The sequence below is a fragment of the Dendropsophus ebraccatus genome, chromosome 5, assembly GCF_027789765.1.
Source record: "Dendropsophus ebraccatus isolate aDenEbr1 chromosome 5, aDenEbr1.pat, whole genome shotgun sequence".
In the NCBI taxonomy this organism is placed as follows: domain Eukaryota; kingdom Metazoa; phylum Chordata; class Amphibia; order Anura; family Hylidae; genus Dendropsophus; species Dendropsophus ebraccatus.
The window spans coordinates 159,699,332-159,708,338 of NC_091458.1; positions in this window are offsets into that span (position 1 = coordinate 159,699,332).

Below are 9,007 nucleotides of genomic sequence, written 5' to 3' on the forward strand. Positions count from 1 at the left end.
TATCATATTACAGAGGGATTTGGAGAAGCTGGAGGCTTGGGCGGTGAAAAAGCAAATGAAGTTTGATGTGGATAAATGTAAGGTTATGCATTTGGGCCGTAGAAATAATTAATTCAGTTATGTGTTAAATAATAAAACATGGGGTATAATTGCTTCCAAAAAGGACCGAGGGGTATTGGTGGAGAGTAACCTCAACTGTAGTGATCAGTGCCAGGCAGCAGCTACCAAGGCTAATAAAATAATGGAGTAATCGCTGAACTCAAGGAGAACAGTGAAAAAATCCAACTAGCCAGAATCCTACTCCACACTGATGAGGGACAAATATCCCGAAACGGCTGTCTGTGGATGGATGCCCGCCTTGGCAAGTCCTTGTCATGATCGCAATCAGGGGCGTAGCTAGGATTCATGGGGAACCCATAGGGGCTCCCCTACACACTATACTCTCTCTCTCTCTCTCTCTCTATATATATATATATATACTCTGTGATGTGGCCAAAAATAAATCTCTTGTGGCCAGAGCCAGAATCCTGCGTGCAACCACAAAAGTCACTGGCAGTGGAGAAAGCCAATGTCTACTTGTTCTGTCCATCCACTGTATTTAACTATAACAGCCTATTAGGAGCAGACTACCTTTTGCTTAACCCCTCATGTACTGCAGTGTGTAAGTGACCCAATGTTCTCTTACATGCTGCAACACAAAAAAGGGTTAATAAGCTTAAGACAATTAGCTCTCTCCTTCACTACTACTGCACTAATAACCTCTGACCTCTGTTCTCTGAGCTCCTGCAGAGGTCAGGGGTTATCAGTGCAGGAGTAGTGACGGAGAGAGCTAATTGTCTTTAGCTTATTTACCCTTTTTTGTGTTGCAGCATGTAAGAGAACACTGGGTCACCTACACACTGCAGTAAATAAGTAAGGGGTTAAGCAGAAGGACACAGGAGGCTCTTATCTTCCCTGTGCATCCCCGGGCCCCCCTCCCCCCAGGGGCCCCATAGCAACTGCCTTCCCTTCCTCTATGACAGCTATGCCACTGGCCCCAGCTACTGACTGGCTGAGCGGGCAGTCCATCAATTGTTATGTGCCCCCCCCCCCACCTTTTGGGGGGGGGGGGGGGGGAATTGCTGTGGCTGGACTTCTCCTTTTATTTAGGCCTTTGAATCGTCTCTTCCAAAGAGTTCAAAGAGGAAGGTGAACAAGGACCTTTGGGCAATTCTAGGAACCTCAAGAGATGTCCACAAAAATGTAGCTCAATGGTGTAGCTCAAGTATTGAGGTTAACCGAGCTGCGACGTCCCCCCCCAAGTCCCCAAAAAGCCAATAGGTGAAGGTCCTCATAGCAGTGAGTGAAGGAATTGAAGGTCGGCCCAGATGTGTAGATGGTGCTGGGATCTCTGGTAAATTATAATTATTTAATAAATGAAGCAGAATTAGAGGAAAAACACACATTTCCTTTAAAAAATTCCGGAAGGCCTCTCTTCTATCATGTACACATCTCCAATAGATCAGAATTCCCTCTGTGGTCTGGCTACAGACACCACAGCTCTATGGAACTACAAGTCTCAGCCAGCCTTATCCGCTTCTGGGGACCTGAAATCAAGATGTCAAAGTTCTGTGGCACTAAAGGTCTCAGCCGACCTACACTGGTCCAGATCTCTGATGAAGACCTTCGGTCCAGTCTTACAAATAACAAGGTTTTGTGGCACTACAGCTCTCAGCCGACCTGATCTGTGGTTATTCAATGGAAAACAGATACTGTGTACTGCGTCCCCCTCCCCGTATTGTTCATGAGTCTAAGGGCAAGTAGGTGACGTGGAACAGACAGTGGCGACAGACACTCTCACCCGTCCAGATGGAAATGGTTCCAATCGGTACAATCTGTCAGAACGCCCTCCTGCCTCTGGGCGCTACGGGATGGAATGGAGGCTCTAGCTGCATAAACTAAACATTTTAGTAAAGATTTTTTGTGTCTCTTGGTAGAGATGTCAGACAGGTGTAATAAAAAGAAAGCCGGGGTGTTCGGGATTTGAAATTGCAATTTATTACTGATAACATCGTAGACTCCCAGAAAGGACGTAGGACGGGGCAGGACCAAAAATAATAATACGTAATAATAATGGAATACCATCTCGCCAATCATTTATACCCTGCCTCCTGGAATTTACTAGCTATTGAGGATGTGTGGGTAAATTGGAGCCCCCTTTCTAGTTATCAGTCACAGTGATATTCGGGTCCGTCTTCCACTTCAGCACAAAGTGAGGATGGAAACCTTAACGAGCAGAGAATTGAATATAGAAAGAGAGTGGTGCAATGAATCAGAACCCAAAAGAGTGCACCCCAATGGTTCCGGGAGAGACCTCAAAAAATGTGTCAGCTGTCTGACTCTCCAATCACCCAAATTGGTCAGGTCTCTAATATCCAAAAGTTCCTGAGCAGAGAACCATCTGTCATTTTGGAGGAAATCCAGAAAATTTCCCAGGTGCACAGAGTGGATCCAGGGGAGAGACATAAGTGGCACGGAGGTGAAAGTTTGTTCCAGGCGGACCCACTGCTTTAGATCTGCATGTCGGTGCCAATCCAAGGCTCTCAGCAGTACAGAGGCCTCATAATAAGCCCTGACATTTGGTAGACCTATACCACCTCTGTGTTTCGGTATGAGCAGAAGCCTTCCCTGCCAAAATAAACTTGGTCAAGTCCCTGGAGCGAGAGAAGTGTGCAGGGTGAGGTGTAATCGGGTCTGAATAAGGTTTAGAGTTCAGGGCAGAACATTCGTTTTGTAAATAGAGCATCTACCGGACCAAGTGCAGAACTCCTTAGACCACAACTTAGATCCCTGGGAAGTATCTTTTGGTAAATTTAAAAAGTTTTGGACGTACAATAGTCAGGACTGGCTGTCCGGGACGTCTATGACAGATGGACGTTATCTGTTAGAATGATTCTGGACTGTTGTTTTATCATTTCACTTCGTTTTTTATAGCTTAGTATATAGTCCCCTCCAGCATAAAGGTCAGGTGTCCGCCCCAATCCCGGACGAGCCCCCAAAGGAAGGGTGCCGATACTGTCTGACCACAAATTCTTCTTCAGGCAGAAGTTTCTTGACCTCCTGCGAATCCATTGGACACCCCATGAGGTCTGGTCCAAATTTGTAACAATTAGATGACAACATTTCTGTAAAATCAATCACAACAGAGGCTCAAAAATCCCCTTGGAAATCTTTATTAAAGGAGAACTCCGTCACCCGCTTACCTCCCTGGCTCCTGCGCTGACGCCCCCCCAATCACTGGGAATTCAGGAGAAAAAGCCAAAGGTTTGTTATAATGGAAACTGACCTATAAGCAGATTCCAGTAATGTCTCTAAAGACTTTGTTGTCGGGCAGTGTGATGGCTTAGGGGGTCTGTGTTATATCTCACATGCTGGAGACCTGGGTTCAAATCACCTCAAGGACCTTTATTCTCAGTTGAAGGCATATATTGTAGTGTATGATCAGAGGAGTAAAACTTATAATATTATGAAAAAGTCTCTTCATATAGTGACTGGCCTGATGGCTGAGGGGGTATGTGTTATCCCTTTCATGCTGGAGACCTGGGTTCAAATCACCTAAAGGCTCTTTATTCTCAGTTGTAGGCAGATTTTATAATGTATTCTCAGAGGAGTGAAACTTATAATAGTATCAAAAAGTCTTTTCTTCTTGTATCTGGTGTAATGGCTCAGGGGGTCTGTGTTATCCCTCTCATGCTGGAGACCTGGGTTCATATCTCCTAAAGGCCTTGTCAAATCTTCTTAAGGTGTATGTTCTATTGTATTTTCAGAGGAGTGAAACTTATATCATTATCAAAAAGTCCCTTCTAACAGTGACTGGTGTAGTGGTTCAGGGGGTCTGTGGTCACCTTCTCATGCTGGAGACCTGGGATCAAATCTCCTGGTGGTTGCAGTGAGAATGGTGCAGATTCCTTCATGTGTATAAGACGGTGAGTAGATTCCTTCTAAAAGAAGTATAACTTTTATAAAGGAGATTCTTTATATTATAAAGGAGATTCATTAGCTACTACGATCTAAACTATAAAGAGCTGCCCTAGCCAGGGCAGCTCTCTTATATAGAGTACATGGAGTCCCTAACAAACAGGGACCTGGCACTGCTATTAGCAAGGAGCTGGCCAGGATTGCACCCTCCTAGCACAGGGTACTGCCCCCAGGTTACTCACACCAGCACAGAGCATTGCACCTTCATCACCAGCACATGATGCATTGGGTCCTGGACCTGGGTCTCTAAGCCAAGCCAGCAGGGGGTGCTGCTCCTGGGAGTCACTGCTCCCCAACACCTAGCCAGCAATGGGTATTAACCTGGGTCACTCACACCAAGCCAGCACTGGGTCTGGTAGCACAACAGCAGACAGCACTGGGTTCTGAACCTGGGACTGCAGCACCACATCTGGGAACTCACGGTTCTTACCCCCTGAGCCACAGCTCCTGCTCCCAGAGTCGACGGGAATAAGGGAAAGATGGAGGTCAGAATAAATGAAGGTTTCAGAAAATGGGCAACCTAGGCCACAGGAACTGAAAAATCCTATAAGCAGATGATACAGGATTAGAACCCTGGTCTCCAACATATAGGATAGACAGGCTGGAAAGGCTACTCAGACCACTGAGCCACAGCTCCTGCTCTCACAGTCAGTGGGAAAAATGGAAAGATGGAGGTTATAGTCCGGAGAAAGGAAAGTTTCAGAAAATACACAGCGCAGGATTAGAACCCAAAGCCCCAATACATGGTCTGACACCTAATCCTCCAGGCCACTAGGCAAACAGGAGGAAGGGGAGGAAGGGGAGGAAGGGGAGGAAGGGGAGGAAGGGGAGGAAGGGGAGGAAGGGGAGGAAGGGGAGGAAGGGGAGGAAGGGGAGGAAGGGGAGGAAGGGGAGGAAGGGGAGGAAGGGGAGGAAGGGGAGGAAGGGGAGGAAGGGGAGGAAGGGGAGGATCAGTCAGATTATAAAGGAAATCTACACTTTTGCTGTAAGATATATAGAGCTGCCCCCACACCAGCTCTCTTATATAGAGTACATGGAGTCCCTAACAGGGACCCAGCACTGCTATTAGCAAGGAGCCAGCACTGGGGATCACACCTGGGTCCCTAACACCCTTAGTATCAGCCATGGAGTCCAATACATGAAGCACTGGGTCTCTATGCCAAGCAAGCAGGGGGCATTGTATCCATCACCATCACCTATAGCCAGCATTGGGTAGTAACCCAGGTCACTCACACCAAGCCAGTATTGTACCAGGGAGACCAACACCTATCGCCAGCATTGGGGACTGAACCTGGGACTGTCGGGGTCATCATGGTTCTTACCCCCTGAGCCACAGCTTCTGCTCTGAGATTTATGGGAAATAAGTGAAGGCGAAGGTCAAGGTCCAAAGAAAGTTTCAGATAACAGCAAGACCCAGGATTAGAACCCAGGTTCCCAGCACGTACACAGCCTGACAGCAAAGCCAAAATGAATGGCTTACCTTGTAATAAAATGGTAAACTAGGATTTGAGCCCTGGTCCCTCACATATAAGGCAGAGCACTGAGACCACTGAGCTATAGCCCAGCTCCCTTACAGAAAGGCCTGACCCTCATATAATGCCCCAGAGGGCTCAAACAGTATCATGAGGCTGACACTCCAGACCCTTACCCACTGAGCCATCCTGTGGATTCTGTCATGTCGGTGAGGGACATGGCCTTCTATGTGCTAAGGGTCGTGTTCCCAAAGGGATTCAGCCCCCAGCGGATGTTATACAGGGTTATACTATTACACTACTCTAGTCACTGACATGTAGCAGGTGCTGACCTTGATCAAATATGAAGCAACTTTATGACGATTGGGCGTGCAAATTTCTTATAGCTTAGTCGCTTTTTCTTTTTGTTTTGGATGTAGCGTATACTGAAGGTACCTGAAGGGTTTACAGTATTCTGCTGTGAAAGTCTGCCACCTTCTTGCAGAGTTGGTCTGTCTGGGTCACTGCCCCACTGTCAGCCTATCAGGGCTTTGCCTGTATCTCCTTATTCCCCAATGGGCTGCCAAGTTGCCTAAGGCCTCTCTCCACCAATGAGAGCTCGCTCCCTTTAGTATAAAAGGGTGAGCAGGCCTGGGGGTTGTTCGGTCAGTCAGTTTTTCTCTAGTGCCAGCTATATCCAGAGCCAGAGAGAGTTTTCATCCAGGGGCCTGGCCGCTGGCCAGGGCCTACCCTGACCCTGAGCTGCTGTTTCCTGTCTGCCCACATTCCAGAAACACCTAAACACCTGAAGTGCAACTACCTCAGGGAGCCGGCCAGTCCACGCTGCAAGGTCCATTGTCTCAAGTCAAGTCGGGGTTTGGTACTCATGCATGCGCCACATGGGTGTCATATCACAGCAAGGTCAGATGTGCGGTTTTCTCTCTCTTCTGTCTGCAGCCGAACCAAAGCTGTAAAGGTCCTCGCCAGCACAGTCTAATCCTTATTGGAGAGTATCTCCTCAAGTTGTCTCTGTCAAAAGACAACTTACCTGCACCCTGATTCAGAGGCCGACCTTTGTTTAGCACCTTCCCCATCTTAACTTATGGTACTGGTTTATAACCGGTACAATGACTTGAAGGGGCAGTGACAGACCATCTCTCAAGGCTTGTATTGAACTGGATTGTACTTAAAGGGGTTCTCCAGGCTATGTGTATTTTCAGTGTACGGCCGGTGGGGGGGGGGGTATAGAAGCCGCCGGTCACTTGTGAAGCTGAAGCTGTCAGAGAGAGGAGAAGCAGAACGGGCGGAATCTCTCCGGGTATTTGGGAATGCAGCAACACTTCATAAGTCAGATCAGTAAATGAGGAGATGGAATCCATATCAGGTGATAGATTATATACAGTATATACAGTATATACACTCCCTAATTACTCTGAAAGATTCCAGCCTGGATATATGGGGAAGCTTTACTACTGTGCAGTGATTGTAAATCCCAATATTTACCTTAATACTGATCTATTGCGTAACCAGAAGAGTGCGGATGAATACGGTAAGACATGAAGTGTGTGCGTTGTGCGTGCGTCATATATATGTGATCTCATTCCCATCCCTCATATACTGTGATTACACACCATGCACCATGTGCAGGGAAACATTAAAGATACAAAAGCCAAATGGGGGATTTTACAAGATTTTTCTTCTATTGCACGTTCGCGGAGGGGGGATCCCTTGGTCTTACCGGGCCTCAGCGACATATGGATCGGTGCTGTCTTATACAGCTACACTGATCTCTATGAGAGATCAGTGTAGCTGTATTAGAAGTCCCCCAGGGGGGAATAACCCTAACCCCAGAGGGGAATAACCCTAACCCCAGGGGAGAATAACCCTAACCCCAGGGGAGAATAACCCTAACCCCAGGGGGAATAACCCTAACCCGAGGGGAAATAACCCTAACCCCAGGGGGGGAATAACCCTAACCCCAGGGGGAATAACCCTAACCCCGGGGGGAATAACCCTAACCCCAGGGGGGAATAACCCTAACCCCAGGGGGGGAATAACCCTAACCCCGGGGGGAATAACCCTAACCCCAGGGGGGGAATAACCCTAACCCCAGGGGGGGAATAACCCTTACCCCAGGGGGGAATAACCCTAACCCCAGGGGGGGAATAACCCTAACCCCAGGGGGGAATAACCCTAACCCCAGGGGGGGAATAACCCTAACCCCAGGGGGGCTTGAAGTTAAAGTAAAAAAAAAAGTTAAAAAGTCTGAATCACCCCCTTTTCCCATTTTATAAATATAAATAAATAAACATGTTTGCTATCGCCGTGTGAGTAATCGCCCGAACTATTAATTAATCACATTCCTGATCTCGCACGGTAAACGGCGTCAGTGCAAAAAAATCCAAAGTGCAAAATTGTGCATTTTTAGTCGCATCAAATCCAGAAAAAATTTAATAAAAAGTGATCAAAAAGTCGTATATGCGCAATCAAGGTACCGATAGAAAGAACACATCATGGCGCAAAAAATGACACCTGACTCAGCCCCATAGACCCAAGGATAAAAGCGCTATAAGCCTGGGAATGGAGCGATTTTAAGGAACATATTTATGTTAATGGTTTGAATTTTTTACAAGCCATCAGATAATATAAAAGTTAAACATGTTACATATTGTTGTAATCGTAACGACTTGAGGAACATGCATCACAAGTCAATTTTATCATAGGGCGAACAGAGTAAATGCAAAACTCCCCGAAATCAAAACAAATTCCTTTTTTTTTCCATTTGACAGCGCAAATGATTTTTTTACGGTTTTGCAGCATATGTTATGGAAAAATAATGCCTGTCATTGCAAAGTACAATTGGTGTCGCAAAAAATAAGGGCTCATATACGTCTCTAGGTGAAAAAAATGCAAGCGCTATGGACTTTTAAACATAAAGTGGACAAAGCAAAAGTGCAAAAACAAAAATTGGCTTTGACCATAAGGGGTTAAGAGGTTAAGTGATAATCTTATTATTATTAGTATAACAATAATAACAATAATAATAATAATAATGATATAATACTAATAATAGTAATCTTTCTGATGCCGGCAATGTTTACATGACTAACGGAAATTTGTATGTATGTCAATTGCATTTTTTGAACCGACCATAAAATCATGGTTAATAATTCGCTAATCGTTCGGGAATATTTCGGTGTATGTGGACATCATTGACTTGTTATTACGGTCGTTTGTGTTCTATTGTATTCAAACTATAGTAACTAATGACCATGAAATGGTTTCAGGTCATTCGCAAAGGCGCTCATATACAATTATCGTTAATTGGAGAAAACAAAAAATCGCTTTGTCTAATAGGGCCCAATGTGGTAACGTCGGGCGGGCCGGGGGGGGGGGGGGGGGGGGGGAGATAACTGCACAACAAGCCCCAAATCCCTGTGCAAAGCCGTGGACATGAAGGAAAGAGAGTTAGTTGTGTGATTGTGTCCCGTCACCTGGTGACATTTCTCAGTTTCTTCCCTCCGCTTCTGACATTTCTT